Source organism: Ambystoma mexicanum, chromosome 10 (assembly GCF_040938575.1).
Source record: "Ambystoma mexicanum isolate Mex_15411 chromosome 10, UKY_AmexF1_1, whole genome shotgun sequence".
Lineage (NCBI taxonomy): Eukaryota > Metazoa > Chordata > Amphibia > Caudata > Ambystomatidae > Ambystoma > Ambystoma mexicanum.
Window position 1 is genome coordinate 1,406,188,558 of NC_090932.1, and position 18,477 is coordinate 1,406,207,034.

At 49.1% G+C, this 18,477-nt stretch overlaps 1 protein-coding gene across 1 annotated transcript in view; it reads right to left on the reverse strand.

Moving 5' to 3' along the window:
* ACACB (acetyl-CoA carboxylase beta) overlaps positions 1–18,477 on the reverse strand; it is a 3,851,763-nt gene that overhangs the window by 3,426,132 nt on the left and 407,154 nt on the right. The gene's annotated exons all lie outside the window — the stretch shown is intronic.

An 18,477-nucleotide genomic window follows, 5' to 3' on the forward strand; every position in this document is an offset into this window, starting at 1 on the left:
CAGAAAATCGAAGGTCGGTAGATGCTGGGCATTCTGGAATTTTGTTACCATCTGCAAAATGTGGTGAGCTCTCTCTTCGGGAGGCAAGGCTTTCCCCGAGCAAGTATCCAGGACTGCTCCGATTAACTGCAGTTTCTGTGATGGTATCATGTTTGCCTTTTTTAAGTTCAGAGAAAAGCTAGTCTGTGAAGGAAGTGGCAGGTCTAAGTTAGATGCTCCTGGGCTTGTTCGGGGGAACGTGCCCTGATCATCCAATCGTCCAGGTAGGGGTAGACGTGAATCCCCCCTCTACTGAGACTCGCTGCCACTACCACCATCAACTTTGTGAAAACTCTTGGGGCGGAGGTCAACCCGAAAGGCAGAACTCGAAACTGATAGTGAGTATTGCCAATCATGAACCTCGGGTACTTCCTGTGTTTGAGATGTATTGGCACATGAAAGTAAGCATCCTGAAGGTCCAATGACACCAGCCAGTCTTGGAGTTGGAGAGCCTGAAGGATCTGAGAGAGTGTGACCATCTTGAACATGTCCTTCCTGAGGAACTTGTTCAGGTTTCTCAAGTCCAAGATGGATCTCAATACTCCGGTCTTCTTTGGTATGAGGAAATATGGGGAATACCAACCCTTGTTCCTCTCCACTACAGGTACATGTTCTATTGCACCTTTCTGTAGCAGGGTTAAGACTTCCTGCAACAGGAGCGGGTCTGGATATTTGGCAGAGTTGTATCCCGGCGGGTGATTCTGAGGTTTCTTTTGAAAAGGAGGGCAGTAACCTTGGGATACTGTTTCCAGTGCCCAAGCATCTGAAGTAATACCCCGCCGTTCTTCCAGATGCCGACAGATCCTGCCTCCCACCGGGGTCTTGTGGGTCAAAACCTCAGAGTGGCTTTGCGGCAGCTGCAGCAGCGGCTGAAGGGACAGTTGCCATTGCTGGGGCAGATCTAGTATCTCTTCCTCGCAAAACCTGACTTCCTCAGCCACGCAAACCTACGTAGCACAACGCCATGGACCTACTGATGCTGTCAGCCGTGTCCAAAACTGATTGAAGGCATTCCCCTGTAGCCTCCTTTCCATCCCTTACTATGGACAGGAAACCTTCCTGTTCCTCACCTTCAGGGATGTGTTCAGCTGGCGCTGTCATACAGTCCCACAGGGTGTATGTAAATCTTGCAAGGATGCAAGTTACATTTGTAAATTTTAATGCCAAGCTCCCCAAAGAAAAAATCTTTCGGGACCATGCATCGATCTTCTTATCATCCCTATATAGGGGAATTGTAGGATATGCCGCATTCCTAGTAGAAGTAGCTGCCTGAACTACAAGACTCTTGGGTGACGGGTGTTAACTCAAATATTCAGGATCTGAAGAACGGGGTCTGTATTTCTTTTTTCCACTTAAATTTTACTGAACATTTTCAATTAAAAAAAAAACAAAACATAGCCATCAAACATTGATAACACCAACAAAGCACAGCCGAAGAAACCCCGCCCCCCCCAAATCCCCACCTCCTGCTCATGTACAATCAAACCCATAAGGGGAATGGAGACTCAATTACCAACCAGACAGGGACCAAACTGTTACGCTCACCTGGCTCCCACAGGGGCGTCGGTCGGACCCGGACAGCTGCGGTCTCCACCCACGTGATGCGTAGTGCAGCGATGACTGACTGGATCTGCCCTCCTAATCTTGTCTGCTTAACCCGTAGAAATATTCTCCTGCAAGTGGAGAGAGATGGATTTAGCCACTTGTGGATTCAAGTGATGGCACCCCCACAGTCCTCCCCAACTAATCACCTCCGAAATGCCCTCACAGCAATCTCACCTTATATTCTTGAAAGATGAGCTCTCCATCCTGCGTGGATTTGCAGGGGCGCGTCGATTCCAGTTACTTCACTGGTTTGAAGGCTCGGGAGAGTTCCGGAGAGTATTGACTCTGAGGTTCCTGGTGAGGACCAGTAAGTATTAAGTTCATAGAGTTCAATATGTCTGATGTTCACTCTTGTTCCCCCCTTCCTTTCTTGTCTTGCAGCTGGCTCATGAAAAGATGCTCTTGTGGCAGCTGGTGGCGCTCAGGTAAGAGTCTGTATTACCTGGCGCTGTCCGGTAAATGTTGCACGTGTAAAACGTGTTGTTTTGTCTCTCTTTACAGATGCGGCACGTGAAAATATGGAGAGTCACAAAAGGATGCCTCCGGTGGTAAATCAGGTAAGTCTATGGTGGTAAGAATTATATTTGTTGGTTCCCTCGGCGAAGAAATGATGGAGGCAGCGCAGACCCGAAGGATGCTGTGGAGACTGGTGAGTATGGCGCGGCGCTGCAGCTGGAGGTGCGACGCGTGCAGAAATTCTTTACAGGTCCGGAGACGAGATGGATCCAGAATCAGGTGTGGAATAGAAATAAGTTTGTTTTCTAACCTTGTCCCTTTCTTTCCTCTTTGTTTTAGGAACTCCGGATTCGAGGCGGGCGTGGCAGAAGACTGGATGCAGTCTGCAGGCACGGTGAGCGTTACGCTGCTGGAAGCAGAATAACGCGAAGCGTGTGTTGCTGGTCGGGTGTGGTTTAAATAGCCTCAAAAGTAGTCCCAGGTAAGAAGTCCCTAGAAACACACCCGAGTAAAAAATAGTCCCTCTACAAAAATAGTCCCTTTCAGACTTCATGTTGGATTGGAGTCATTTGCAGCATGGTCTGCCTGAGGTAAGTAATGACTATGAGCCTGGCGCCCTAGGCGCCAGGACTGATTTCTACTTTGAGCCTGGCGCCTAAGGCGCCAGGACTGAACCCAGATAGCCCCTAGCCGGGACTGCTGAGGTTTTACTAAATGTCTAGATGCCTGCTCCCGGGGCTGATGGGCTTGGTCCGGACGCCTGGGGGTAGGCATCATGACACAAACAAGCTACCGAGGCTGACAGTGTGGACTCAACGAACATGGAAAAAGACAGCAAGTAAACCACCATTAGAAGGTTTATACACAGCGTGATTCACCCCACACCCTTGTATCTTAAAGCCTCATCGTTTCACTGTCCTCATGAAGTAAAACTACCATCCAATCTTGAAGGAAAGACGTCATGGTGTCATGGGTTAAAGCTGCAAGTTTCTCATATGTAAAAATTGCCCAGAGTTTGGCAAGCCAGTCTGACTTGGAGGGCTCCAGCCCGCTTTTCCACCTTTGAGCTAGGGCCATTCTCCCTGCCCGCAACAGAGCCTAGACCACCCTTGGCAGAGCGGGTACAGCCTCCTCCGGGGTTGGGATGCCAAAGAGCAGTTCGAGGGGGAGCAGCGGCAGGTTGGCCCCCGAGACCTCTTTAATCCAACTCAAGAGCTCTGACCAATATATCTGTATTGCAGGGCATTCCCACCAAAGATGGAACCATGAACCGCGCTGGACACAGTCCCTCGGGCATAGAGGGGACACACCAGGATACATTTTAGCAAGTCTCTCTGGCGTGAGGTGCCATGTGTGGAGTATCTTAAAGTTGTGTTCCATAGCTGCTGTGTACAAAGAACCTGAGAAAAGAGATTTGAAAATAGTAGCCCACGTGGATTCCTCCACCGCCCCTCCCACCCTCTCCTCCCACTGCTTCTTGAAGCCCTGTCTATTCTCAAAATCCGCTGTAATTAAGGCATTATAGAATTTAGAGAGGGATCCTCTCCTTGTTCCAGATTCCACAATCACTTTTTCAAGAGGCGTTAGGGGGCGGGCCAGGTCGTCAACCTAATGGCTATCAGTTAGGATTCCCTTCACTCAAATGTAATCAAAAATCGACATCGGAGAATCCCCCATGGCGTCCACCAAGCTGCCATAATCGATAAATGCACCCTGCCGAAAGAGTTGAGCAGCCCGTTCTAGGCCCGCATCTGACCACCCCTGAGTCCCTCGCAAATTCCTTTTCCCCAACTCAATCGGGGGACCCCACAACAGCGACAAAGGGGAAGGCCAGGAAGAAAGAGAAGCGTTTCCCTTATCGTCTCTCCATAATTTCCACAGCACCGACAAGGTGGGATGATTTCTCATCCTACTTGGGAGGTTCTTACTAGGGGCCCATAGAAGATCCCTCACTTTTCTGGGATGAGCATAGATGTCCTCGATATATGACCAATAGGTTCTCATATCGTCCCTCGAATGCTCCAGCATTACTCTTAATTTCGCTGCCTTGTGGTGACGCCGGAAGTCCGGAAACCCAAACCCCCCACAGGATCTTGGAAGTGTCAGGATATCATGTTTAACCTTCGATCTTTTCCCATTCCAAATAAATCGAAGGGTCATTGAATGAAGGGATTTGAAGAAAGAGTCTGGGATAGCGACCGGGAGCGAGGAGAAGAGGTAGAGAAGTCGCAGCAATACGTTCATCTTAATTGACACCATGCGACCAAACCAAGAGAGAGTCAAGGGAGCCCATCGACGCAAGTCCGAGCTTATCCTGGCAAGGATGGGAGGATAATTTGCTTCAAAGAGGAGGGAAAGGTCCCTTGTGAGGAGAACCCCCAAGTAATGCGTAGCATTGCGCTCGATTCTAATACCTCCCAACGCTTCCTTCCCCTCAACCTCTGTATCCGCTCTGCCCATGGGCATCAAACAGTATTTCGCTAAGTTGGTTTTCAGCCCCGAAACAGCACCAAAAGTGTGAATCAAATTTAGGAGATAAGGGAGAGAGGTCTGGAGATGTGACATATGCCAGGACACCATCAGCAAAAAGCGAAAGCTTAAAGTCAAGGTCTCCACAGCGGATTCCCGTAATCCCTTGATGGCATTTTATGGCTATGGTGAGAAGCTCCATCGCCAGTGCATAGAGAAGAGGTGAAATCGGACAGCCCTGCCGAGTACCCCTAGATAGAGAGAACGGAGCTGAGGTTGCCCCATTCACCGCAAGTCTAGCTGGAGGGCCATTGTATAGGGTAGCGATCCACCTACAGAACCTGACCCCTAACCCCATCTTCTGCAAGACTTTGCTCATATAAGCCCACTCAACTCGATCAAAGGCTTTTTCCGAGTCTAATGACAGAAGGTAGGCCTCCTCCCCGTAAGGGCCACCTCATACATAAAGTCCAGCGATTTCCTAATATTATCTCCCCCTTCCCTCCCCGAGATGAAACCCACCTGATCGCCATGCACCAACGATGGGAGGTGCTGGGCCAGCCTATTCGCCAGCAGTTTGGCCAGAACCTTCACGTCCGTGTTGAGCAGGGAAATAGGGTAGTAGGACTGGCATTTCTTCGTGTCTTTACCTCCCTTAGGGATAACTACGATACGGGCTGAGAGCATTGATTGCGGGAGACAGCCTGAGTTCAGGATAGCGTTGATAAGCTTAGACAGGAACGGGGCACGCGTAGAGCGAAAATATTTGTAAAATAAAAACGTGTACCCGTCATCCCTCAGGGTAGTGCCCGCTTTCATCGAGCTAATAGTATTAATCACTTCCTGGGGCGTAATGGGTCTCTCCAGTGGATCAGACTTCTCGGGTGGGAGGTGAGGAAGCGGCACGGAATCAAGAAAACTACCTATATCTGCTCCATCCCCGACATATTCTGTCCTATACAGACACTCATAATATGCACGAAATTGCTTCGCTATCCCAGAGTCATCTTTGCAGCACACCCCGTCCGGGCAAACCAGCGAGTCCACCCTTCTATTATTCCTAAGCTATGGTAGGCTCCAGGCTAAGATTTTATTAGCCTTCTCCCCCTTCTCCATGTACTTTTGCTTAAGAAAGGATAGTTTCCTCTCCGTCTGCTCGACTAGGAGAGCAGCGAGTTTTGCCTTAAGTTGCTGGAGCTCGGCCCACCTACCCGGGAACATCTGGGACTTTAATTTGCCTCCTGGTTGAATGGCATCGATTTTATCTCTAAGAAATCTCTCCTCCCTTCCCCTCTCACGCTTCCTCACCGCCCCCAACCCTAGGAGGACACCCCTAATTATGGGCTTGAACGCCTCCCAAACCCCTGCCACCCCCACTTGCCCATCGTCGTTGGTTTAGAAGAATTCTTTTATGGAAGCTAGGTTGAACTTGGCCAGCTCTTTGTCCTTTAACAGGAGATTGTTACAGGTCCACCTCCCAGGCCCTGCTGCTCTCAGGGGGATTCCCAATTGAACCTTCACTAGGTCGTGATCAGACCACGGGGTCACTTCCACCTTCACCTCGGAGATCATTTCATAGAGCGCTCTATCGACTAAGATGTAATCAATTCTAGAAAATGATGAATGGACTCTAGAAATGAAAGTATATAAAGGGTCATGGCCCTCCCTCTTCGAGTGAGAATCCATGAGCCCCACCTCTTCATTAGTACTCTGAAAAGAAGCTATCAGACGCCTCTGTACCTGAGAGTCCACCCCGGCCCTATCGGACTTCTTGTTGCGGGCTAGGTCAAGAACCATATTAAACCCCCCCCCATGAGAGCACCCTTAGTAAACGTTATGATTTTGGACTTCACTTCCGACCAAAAGAGGTCCAGGGCTTCATTGGGAGCGTATATAGAGACTAGAGTCACCCTTGAACCCCTAATTTCACACTTGACCATTATGTAACGACCCTCCGGGTCCCTACATTGGGGTCTCGGGGCAAAGTGCGCCTTCGGGGATACCAATACAGCCACCCCTCTCTTCTTAGCTTGGGAAGATGCATGAAAAACCTTTTGTATTGAGTTAGCATTAAGGGACGGATTCAACCGGCTTCATCCAGCTTCAACCTATTAAACTCCTTCCCAGCTAAGGACCTCTCATAAGGAGTGTTAAGGCCCCGCGCAATCAGAGAGCCCAGCGTCAGCGTGTGACTGAATTCAGCCATCGGGAGTGCACTGTTCAAGCTCTAAACCCTTAGGAACACACGCTGTCATGATGCCTACCCCCGGGCTTCAGGACCAAGGCCCTCAGCTCCAGGAGCAGGCATCCAGACATTTGTTTAAACCTCAGCAGCCCCGGCTAGGGGCTGTCTGGGTTCAGGCCTGGCGCCTTAGGCGCCAGGCTCATCATAGAAATCAGTCCTGGCGCCATAGGCATCAGGCTCATTGACTTCACTTACCTGATGCAGACCATGCTGCAAAAGAGTCCAAGCCTACATGAGGCCTGGATGGGACTATTTTGTTACAGGGACTATTTTTTACTCAGGCGTGGCTCTAGGGAACTTCTTACCTGGAACTACTTTGGAGGCTATTTAAACCACACCCGAACAGCAGCACATGCTTCGCGTTATTCTGCACCCAGCAGTGTGACGCTCACTATGCCTGCAGCCAGCATCCAGTCTTCTGCCACGCCCGCGTGCCTGCAGCCAGAATCCAGTCTTCTGCCACGCCCGCCTCGAATCCGGAGCTCCAAGAATAAAGAAGAAGAAAAGGACAAGGTTAGAAAACGAACTTATTTCAAATTCCTCACCTAATTCCGGAACCATTTCATCTCCGGACCTGGAAAGTACATCAGTCCTGCACGCGCCGCTTTGTCAGCCCCAGCACGGCGCCATACTCACCAGTTCTCACAGCATCTTTCGATCCGGCACTGTCTCCATCATTTCTTCGCCGTAATCCGGCACCTAGGGGACACAAGAAAAAACAAGGTGAGCCAAGGGAATCAACAAATACAACCACTTACCACCATAGACTTACCTGATTTACCACCGGTGGTATTATTCCATAACTCTCCACATTTTCATATGCTGCATCTGTAAAGAGGGAGAAAAACAACACGTTAACGCATGCAATAGTTACCGGACAGCGTTGGGTAACACAGACTCTTACCTGAACGCCAGCAGCAGCTACGAGACCTTCTTCTAACGAACTCAGTTGCAACTTAAGGAAGGAAGTGAACATCGGGCACATTGAACTCTTTGAACTTGATACTTACCAATCCCGCCAGGGACTTCAGAGTCTATACTTACCGGAACGCTCCCAACGCCTTCAAACCAGTGAAGTAACTGGTATCTACACGCCCCTGCAAGACACGCAGGATGGAGAGCTCATCTTTTACGAACATAAGGTGAGGTTACTAAGGGGATATCGGAGTTGATTAGTGGGGGACAGCGAGAACAGTTGGGAGGCCATCACTAAAACCCACAGGTGTTAATCCCTGTATCCACTTGCAGGAAAATACTTCTTCGGGTCCAGCAGACAAGGCTAGGCGGGCCAGTCCAGACAGTCATCTCTGCACTACGCATCACGTTGAAGGAGACCGCAGCTGTCCGGGTCCGATCGATACCCCTGTGGGGTCCAGGTGAGCGTAACACATGCTCCTTTGTGGGATCTCTCATGACTGATTTCCCCACGGTCTCACATTATATGAACCACACCCCGGCGAACAGAGACTCCAATCGGTTGATACAAACAGATATGCTCATTGCCCACAAAAAAGAACCCCTTCCTCTCCCCTCCCCTCTCTCTCTCCCGAGTGCCTGGCTTACCTGCGACATAGAACCAGCCGCACGACCAGGCCACCAAAGACCGCCTCCACCAGGGCGGCTAACAACAATTAGACCCACAACTTTCTGAGGACCCCCAATACAGAAATAATAGTCAACAGTTACTACCGTCCCCGCCCCCCTCCCTTCCAGTATGACCAGCAAAATGCATTAACAACAACTCCCTAATGGGGATCTGTAAACCGTGGCACCCCCAAAGCAACCTGGGAAGAATCCCCTGATCTGCGCTCCCGCTTCCACTCCCTTCAGGGCTAAGCAAACACATTATCCAATCAAGTAGCAGACTGCTCTGGGGTGGACGGCGCCACTCTTCTAAACTTTCTGTGGCCCCGAACACAGCGCCTTTCTGTAAATCTATTAGACTCACAGGGTTCCACCACCTCCTTTCCTCTGTTCCCTCTCCCACTTCCCGAGGAGGAGTCCCCAGAAGCTCACCAGTCACTCTCTGATTATCCTCCTCTGCTTCTAGAGAGTACTTGTATCCTTCAACTTCAAACGAAATGGATGACCCCACCTATATCTCACACCTTTGGATTGTAGCCCCTTCGTTAAGGGACTGCATAGCTGCCGATGCGACAGCGTGAGAGCGGAGAGATCTTGATTGATCTTGATCAATCACGACTTTAGAGCCTTCCCAATCAATGGGGCCTTTCCTTCGTGCAAGCTCCAAGATTTTGGCCTTTTCGGGGTAATAGTGAAATTTCACAAAAATTGATCGAGGCCCTCTGGCAAGTGCATCTGCTCTGTGAGCTCTATCAATTGTCAACTCACTTTGGTTCCCCTCATCGAATAGTTTACTTATAATCGCTTTGACTATTCTTGCGATGTCCGACTGCCACTCCCCTTCTTGCTTGGGAACTCCAAGGAACCTCATATTGCAGCGCCACTCTCTGTTTTCCAAGTCGTCAAGCTTGAGGGTAACTTTCTCCTCTCTTCTCTCCAGCTCTGATAGCCGCATATCGAACTGAGTTTCAAGGAGGTCGACTGAGTTTTGATTGGCCTCCAAGGCTTGGACTTGGTCGTCAACAGAGTCTACCTTTTTGTCCAGCAAGTCCAGCCTTTTGCTGATGTCTTCCCTAAATCCACTTATCTCCTCCCACAGGGCCGCCATAGATCTGCTCATAGACTAGGCATCCATAGCTTCTGGCTGGTCTGCAGCCTGCATAGTTCACCTTTCCCTTGACGTCACTGAGGAGTGCCGGAACCTCTGCAGGGATTGCGTCCAGTCCATCAGGGATGGGTGGGAGGCCTTCAGTACGGGCCCCCCCAAAGGGGCAGGAAACCGCCCGGCCGAAGAGCCGTCACCAACGCCCCCGAGATTCTCAGAGGAGCCTTAGGGGAGGCCACTGGAAATCAACGCTGGCGATCAGGCCCCCAAAGCGTGGCTGTAGGCCGAAGACCCCGACTGGTCCAGGTGACACAGAGATGATCAAATGAATTCCATCTCCGGGAGACACACAGTAAGGCACTCTCTCCTCTTCCCCCCCACTCCATGCTTTCTTTAAAGAAACCCGGGTCAAGAACCAACAGGCAACTGTCCGACCAAATTTTCCGAAGAATGCCAAGAGGGTCCAGTTCAGCCACAAACAGACAGGATAAGGGGAGATGGCTCTCCAACCCACTCGGGAGAGCACCAGACAAACCACTTCAAGTCACTCGCAGGGCAACCTTGCCAACAGACCGGGACCTTGGGTATATGACAGTGCTGGAATGGGCAGGAGGCCCTAACGTAGATAGTAAGTCCAACGGTAAAAACAGTTCAGAGGCAGGGCCAGAGAAGCACAAAGCAAATTGGTGCTGAGCCACCCCTCAAATAATTGACTGATGTTCCAGGCAGACTACCTCCCCCTGAGATGAAAGACTGGAGGGGGGAGAAAGCTCCTGTAGCCGTTGTCTTGAGTCTCGAGGGGGGGGGGCAGTCCCTCTAATGTGTCCAGCAAATAACTTAGGCTAAGGGCATGAGATTGCTCAGTTACAGATGCGCAGCGCGAGGGGCCCAAAATGAATTAGATGCAGCTAGTGATCAACAATGGCTGGAGACTTGGCAATGTGTCCTCCTCCACTTTGCTGATAAGCAGGCACTCCCACCACCCGTGATCAGCAGCACGTTGAGGATCAGAGCCAGTCTCCCCATGGGGGCGGGGGCCAAGACACCATCCTTCACCGAGATAAGGAGCAGAGAAACGTTCTGTGCCTCGGTGCTCCCAGGGAACCGCCAGGAACTCTCCTCCGCCAATCCAGCCGAGCCAGGGACAGAAGGGGGCCATCCCCACCCCCCGTGCAGCCCGCCTCCTCCAAGAGCACATTCACTGGACACCCACAGGGCTAACCGCCTCCATGGGCATCCTGCGTCAGTGGAGAAGGGCCACCACAGGGATGTTAGGGTCGCAAGGGCCTGTCAGGGGCTCCCGCCCCACCAACAGCCACCAACAGTGCGGGCTCCAACAGTGCGGGGTCTCGCTGATGAGCCAAGCCAGGGCCTGGCCCAACCACCAAAGCACCGAGCACTCGCTCCAGATGCGAGGCGGCTCTGGGAAGGTATGATCCCCTCGCTTCTCCTTGGCAGGGGGCAGCCGCAACACCACCAAGACACGCCAGCAGCAGGGAGGGCTTGGCTCCCTACCCCACTCCGCAGAGAGCCGAGCCGCTGCAGCTCCGCCAGCGGGAAGAGGCCCACATACCGCTCCTGCAGCATTCCAAACAGGGTCCAACTGCATGCCTCTTGGCACCTCAGCCGTCGGAAATGAGCTCACCCAGTACCTGGAAGGTTCACACAGACTCTGGGGGGGTCAGGTTTCCTCTCCTATAGGGCTAGTGGGGGCTCAGATCCCTTTTTCAGGGGCCCTGGGGAGGAGATGACTGAGATGCTTTAGCACATCTCGGCGCCCCCTGGTGGCTCCAGTCCCAGGGTCTGTATTTTGAAACATATTTTTTATTTACAGCTGGAGCAGACTCAGGGTTTTCCCGTGCAGTGGTCACCTTCCTTTGTAGAGCTATGTGAAAAGGAAGTATGAGGTCTTGTTGAGGTTCCCCCAAAAGGATGTCAGTCATATCATCCTCCTGATAAATAGGTGAATTTCTGCTCCACCCCATAAATTCAGTTACCCTGTTCATTAACTTGCTGTATCCTGCATCAGCATGCTCAGCCGGGTCAGGCTTTTCAAATTCATATTCTGGAGATGTGTCCGGACCACTTGCTGACTGCAAGCACTCATATAAGTCTGCCACCTTAGATTGAGGTTTAATCAACTCCTCAGGGACCTGTTTTGTTCAAAATTTCAAACCAGCTGGTGAAACATCTTCCTCTCCTGATGAACCTCCCTCATAAATGGAGGACATGGTTCTAAAGAAATCCTTCCTACTTTCAGGGTGAAATGTTTTCTCAGGTGGCATAGACTTCGACACAGATGTCAATTTTGCAACAGGAATGAACGAAGACGTCGACAATAGTGTTGATGGCGTTAATGTTATATGTATTGCCTTTGTTACCGTCGAGATAACCTTCGAGACTTTCAAAGGAATTGTCAACACCGTCGAAGGAATTGTCTACGCCGCCGACACCGCCGTAGGAGTGTCCAACGCTGTCGACTGTGCACTCGACATAACCTTCTTGGAATGGTCTGTCGACACCCTGTACTCGATTGCCTTCCACAGAGGCTTTGAGGAAGTCTTCGACAAGTATTTTAATGGAGGATGAGTATCTGACACCATTTTATCGAGTACTACCCCCGATTTTTGCACCAGCAGGTGTTTTTTATGAGGCGTCGGGGAGGACTCCCTGGATGACACCCTCGACAATTTCTCGCCGGATTTTCTTGTCTTAGATCTTCCCCTGTCACTCTTTGCATGAGCAGGTGCATGGCCTTTGCTAGACTTCTTTGAGGGGGGCTGGGCCGCATTCTCAAAGATCATTAGCATAGATGTTCCAAAGGCTTCCCACTTTTTCGGGGAATCATGTTTTGATGGACATGTCATAATTTCCTCAGACGACGTTGAGGAAGAGGAAGAGGGAGATCGGTGTCGTCTTTTCTTTGTCTTTTTAGAGGAAGAAGAAGAGGACTTCCTGGATCTGCTCCTCGACTTAGGCTTTTTAGATTTGTGACGTCTTAAAGTAGAATTGGCCAAGTCTTTTTTCCCCCTCGAAGAAAGTTTTGAGGACTCTTTCCCCACCGCCAGTTTACCTCTCTGTTCCTTTAATGCTTTATGGGTCATCGACTCATACGATGGTCAGAACTGAGGCACCAGAGGCAATTCCGAAGGGGTCCTGTTAGCGACATCTTCCTTCCACATTTCTGACATTTTTTTAATCCAGTCTTCGGCCGGAAGGATTAGATGATGATGACATTTTCACGAACTGAAACGCCGTTTTCTCAATCCGAAGCGAAGCTAATGGAAAAACGGAACTGAGGCCAACGGGCGCAGCTCAAGGTATTTATACAACGGATGACGTCGGTGCTCGACGGATGCCATCAAGGGACATCGATGCAGCAGCCTCGAGCAGAGCGCCCTCTGGTGGAAAGAATATTTTTTCCAAAGCAGCAAAGCTGAAGGTAAGAATATATCTAAGATGATGAATACGTGGGAGGACACAATCCATTTGAAATGCTCAGTTCTATGCTGTAGCAGTGTTTACTGCTGTGGTAGGAGCACCGGACTGTACAAATGTGGCACTTGTACCACCCAGAGCAAGAGAGAAAGCCTTCAAAAATGAACCTATGCGATATTCCATTATTGTGCAGATGGTTTGTGATGCTGACCTTCTCTTTACTCATATGTGTGGCAGATTTTCCGAATCCACCCATGACTCCATGATCCAGGCTCAGCACTTGCCATGCACCATGGAGTGATTACAGCAACGCTGGGCATGGATGTTGGATACGTACACGAACAACCCACTGCACACAATATATGCCATTAAATCGCTACCCTGTGGGTGACATAACCATATCCCACTGTGCACACAGGGCACACATTTCCCTGTCAGAGTCAAAGGAGAACATGTGGATCAGAGGAATGCACTCCAGGGACAAGCAACACATCTACCAAATCCACAAGGTGACATGGTGACTTGCTTGTGTCGCATTGAGGGATTGCCATTGCCCTTTGTGGTGGGTCTGATGCAGGTTGGTTGTGGTGGGTCTGATGCAGGTTGGGCTGGAAGGACTCATTCATACGACTGACAGAGCAATATGTATAATTTGAGTATAGGAAGGGGTCAACATTAGTGATGTTATAGGTTGTTATACAGAATTATATGCAGTACCCTTTGGGAACACCACACACAATTAAGACTACAAGTGACAGTACAATTTCACATTTGGTACAAGCCTGTACTACACAGTTAAAAGTGGTAGCAGTAGCGAGCAGCAGCCAGACTTATCTCAAGAGTAAGTGAGCAGTATCAAATTACACAAAGGACAGCAATAACTATGATTCAGGCAAACACTGACTCAAGGTTTTCAAGTAAAAGAATATACAAATATTTCACTCTTCAGTTGTTTAACAGTACACTATTATAAGCAGTCTAAAAATCACACTACACCACTTCCCTTAAATTCCAGACAAGTTAAGATCACAAAATGAAGTGGGAGCAAAATGGCACTCCAGCAATTTTAAAGGGAGGGAAAGACAAAGTTAATAGAAATTAAATCACACCAACAGGTAAGTAATCAGGGCAATTGAACAAGAGGAACTACAGAGATAGAATCAGGTAGAAAAGACTTAGGGCCAAAATCAATGGGTCAAAAGTCTTTTGCTCAAGATCACACAGTTCAGGGTAGTTTGCAGTAAAGTTCGTGGCACGGTTTCCGGACGAGGTTGGTTGATACAAAAGTTAGTTCAAAGAGAAGAGAAGGACAAGCCTGCGGATTGGAGAAAGATTTCAAAGACTTTCACCGCGGTTGAACGAAACAGACAACCGGATTTGGACAGTACCTTAAAACAGAGAGGGAGCTGTAGCTGAGGCGGACGTTCTTGGTAGTTCCTGCAGGCTCACGGTTCCTGAAGCGAATGTCGGAGTGACAAGAAGTAGGAAGACTGGAGGGTCCTGCACTACCTAGGGAAGAAACCAGCAGCAGAGCAAAGCAACGAATAAAAGGTGCGCTCCTTAAAACCCAAGCAGGGTCCGACCTTCCTGGCTATCCGGCCCACTGTAGCTCTGTACAGCGAATTCGACCAGAGGAGGGGACCTGGCTTGCAGTTTGGGCGAACTGGTTGGTCCCACCACCTCAAGGGAAGAAGTTTCCTGGAGGATCTTCTCTGTCGTCAGATTCTGAAGATTCAGACCTGCAGCAGGGCTTCACCGGGCGGTTCTGCCATTGTAGGGGTCCTCTTCTGCCAGTTCCTGGTTGGTTCTTTCGTTCCAGTGGCGACTCTGCCTTTCCAGTCCCAGAGACCTGCTTTTTATGCAGTTTTCCCCCATTCATACAGCCTGGCTGTCAATCACACAGCAGGGTGGCGTCCTGGCAAGGACAGTCCCCTCAGCCAATCAAACAGGAGTGCGACTTGTGTTACCAAGGGAACCCATGGCAGGGGTCCCAAAATGTCAGGAATAAGGGCAAGCGTGTGTATACTGGGCTCAGAGGGCTAAAACACTGAAAAATCCAGCAAAACTACAATTCCCAGCAGTACTTGGGAGGCTGGGAGGCTGGGTAGTTTACTGCCGTGCGCGCGTGGGGGCCAGCTGATCTTGATTGCTAACGGTTTATGAGCGGCCCACGGCGCACGGCAGGTGTGACTTATTTTGTTTGGAGGTCGAAGCTGCGTCGGTCGAAGCTGCATCGGAGAAGTCAGGAGCCGCCCGCTATGGAATTGGTATGAACGCGGAGCGGCGGGCGTGAGCACTTTGCAGCGGGGAGAGGAGTGATCCCGACGGCTGCTACGGGCAACAGCATTCAACGTCCGGGAAGACTCAGGAGCTTCCCGGACACAAGATACGTGCGGAAAGGGCTAATTTTTTATTTGACGAAATGCACACGTGATTACGAGCATGCTAACAGAAGTACCCATTGTTTGTTAGGCGTATGCTTTGCAAAACGCAAAACTTGTTTGTCAAAACTATGGGCAGTACGCCGAGGTGCCTTTAGAATTGCATTGTCCCACATTGTTCCAACCCAGCAGGGGTTACTACGGGGTATTTATGGAGACAACTACATACTGAGAGACTGTGCATATCTTTTTGTTATGCTGCAAGGAAGCACTTGACAAATCTTTATGTTCTATACGTTTATGTGCTTGTTAGTAACTGTAAGTGTTGCATATACCAGCCCAGGGGGCCATGTGTCATGTCTTCATCTTGGGAGTATTCCCATTGTATGTTTCATCTGCTAACCATGCTTTGTTTTGTTTCATGTCAATGACACACACTGTGTGAGATACATGTATTAAGGTGTTCTCAAGATATAGGTTATCAGGTAACAGGCAGTACTACCACATATGATATCAAGTAATCAAAGTATTGCAGGTTATGGTGTTACAAGTATTACTAAGTGTAGGATTTTTCCCTGTACTTCCCCCAGTCCTATCCAAACTAGGTTTTCCTCTACCCTCTATCCGGTGTTCCTAAAACTCCTCACCCTGTCCACAACCTCTCCCTAACCCTCTTCCCTCCACTGGCTGCCACGTGGTGTCCTGTCTATATATATATATCAGGTACCTGTGCCAACCACGGTGGGAGGGTCGACTTCTGTGGTTCGGGGGAGAGTGTCGACCTCTCCTCCTATTATTGTGTATCTTGACATAATAAGCCACCCCCATATTGGGATACTCAAACCACCCAAGCCAAATGGAAGCGACTCCTCCGCCTTTGGCCGATGTGCTAAAGGCCCTCCAAGATATGCAGTTAGAATTAGCTCAGACAAGACAAGAAGCTGATAATTTGAAGACTCAAGTTCAAAGTTTGGTTGCTCAGAGAACTCCATTGGAGGGAGCAAGTGCAATGGGAGTTGCCTCTTCCAGTCAGAATGCCACGGTAATTGTCCACCCTCCCAGTAGTGTCCCTTTGGCAGCCCCCGAACGTTTTTCGGGGGATCCCCGGAAGTACATGATGTTCCTTACCCAATGTAGACTACATTTCCTGTGTAAACCTACGGCCTTCGAGACTATCCAGGCTAGAACGGCTTTTGTCATTTCTTATTTGACTGGGGATGCTGCAGCATGGGCGATGCCCTTGGTACAAAAAGATGATCCTCTATTATATAACTCGGATGAGTTTTTGACGGAATTTGGTCGGCTATTTGATCGCAGAGAGGTGTCTCTAGCTCAGGATAAGGAATTGTTGGGATTAAAACAAGGAGTGCGGGATCTAGTAACGTATGTAACTCAGTTTAACAGGCTAGTCATAGAGACGGAGTGGCCAGCAGCCAAACAAACAGTATTATTTTATCAAGGATTACGGGAGGAACTAAAAGATGCCATTGCACAAGTGGAGCCTCAACCGCGCACATGTACTGCTATGATAGATTTAGCACTGAGGTTGGATCATCGCATGAACGAAAGGAAAGGTGATAAAAAGAGACCGGAAGTAGCACCTTTTGTACGACTAGACAGAAGTAGGGGAGGAAGGGCAAGTGAAGTAGAACCAATGCTGATTGAAAGTGTCAGAGGGCCATTATCGGCGGCAGAAAAGGAACAACGTAGGTCCAATAAGTTGTGTTTGTATTGTGGGCAAGCAGGGCATTTTATACGGACATGTCCCAATACCCCTCAGAGGAGTGGTGAAAAGAGTTCGAAGGAGGCGGGAAAAGAATTGGGCCGGCCTTGAGGGAACACAGGTGTCAGGCCCATTAGAAGTAAGATTCCCCAGGTGGATTGCAAACACGGTGGGTGGTAAAACTTCCCATTTCTACATTCTTGTTACATTATGTTTTGCTTTGACGAAACAGGAGGTTAGGGCTATGGTGGACTCAGGGGCCACAGGTAACTTTGTAGACATCTCACTGGCTACTCAGTTAGGGTTACCTGTAGTTGGCAAGCAGCAGGTAGAAGGAGTCCAGTCGGTAGATGGTTCAACATTAACATCAGGTCCCATACGAAAACAGACTGAGAAATTGGAAATGATTTGTGAAGGAGGTCATCAAGAGATAATTACCTTTGACCTTATAGCAGCCCCGCAATTTGGGTTGATTCTGGGGATGCCATGGTTAAAATTACATAACCCGCAAATTGATTGGGTACTACGGACAGTAAGGTTTGATGAACAACAGTGTCAAGAACACATTCTACTCGAAACAGGCCCCACAGCATTGTTAATTGAGAAGGTAGTAGGGCCCCAAGTGGTGGGAGCAGTGGAAAAGAGAATTCCCTCACAGTACATGGAATTTGCAAAAGTGTTTGACAAAAGAGTGGCGGAGCAGTTGCCTCCTCATAGGACCTATGATTGTGTTATTGAACTAGAAGAAGGGGCGAAATTACCTTGTAGTAGAATATATGCCCTTACGGAGAAGGAAAATTAACACTTACGAGAGTATCTTGATGAAATGTTGTCTAAAGGATTTATTAGGCACTCTACTTCTCCAGTTTCTTCTCCATTATTTTTTGTCCCTAAAAAGGAAGGGACGTTACGCACTTGCATAGACTATCGTGCATTAAACAAGGTGACCATTAAGAATCGATTCCCTTTACCTTTGATTTCGGTTCTATTGGACCAAGTAAAGAATGCAAAGATTTATACCAAATTGGATCTAAGGGGAGCCTATCATTTGATACGGGTAAAAGAGGGTGATGAGTGGAAGACGGCATTCAGAACAAAGTTTGGATTATTTGAGTATCTTGTCATGCCGTTTGGTTTATGTAATGCCCCTGCCGCTTTTCAGTTTTTTATGCAAGAAGTATTGCATGAGTTTATTGATCTTTTTGTAATTGTGTACATTGATGATATTTTGATTTATTCAGATTCCCCAGAACAACATGTAAAACATGTAACAGCAGTGTTGAAAAGGTTACAAGAATATCAATTATGTGTGAAATCAGAGAAATGCGCATTTCATGTAAGCCAGGTGGAATTTCTGGGGTTTGTATTGACAAACACCGGGATTGTGATGGACCCAAGGAAGGTGCAAGCAGTGTTGAATTGGCCTTCTCCA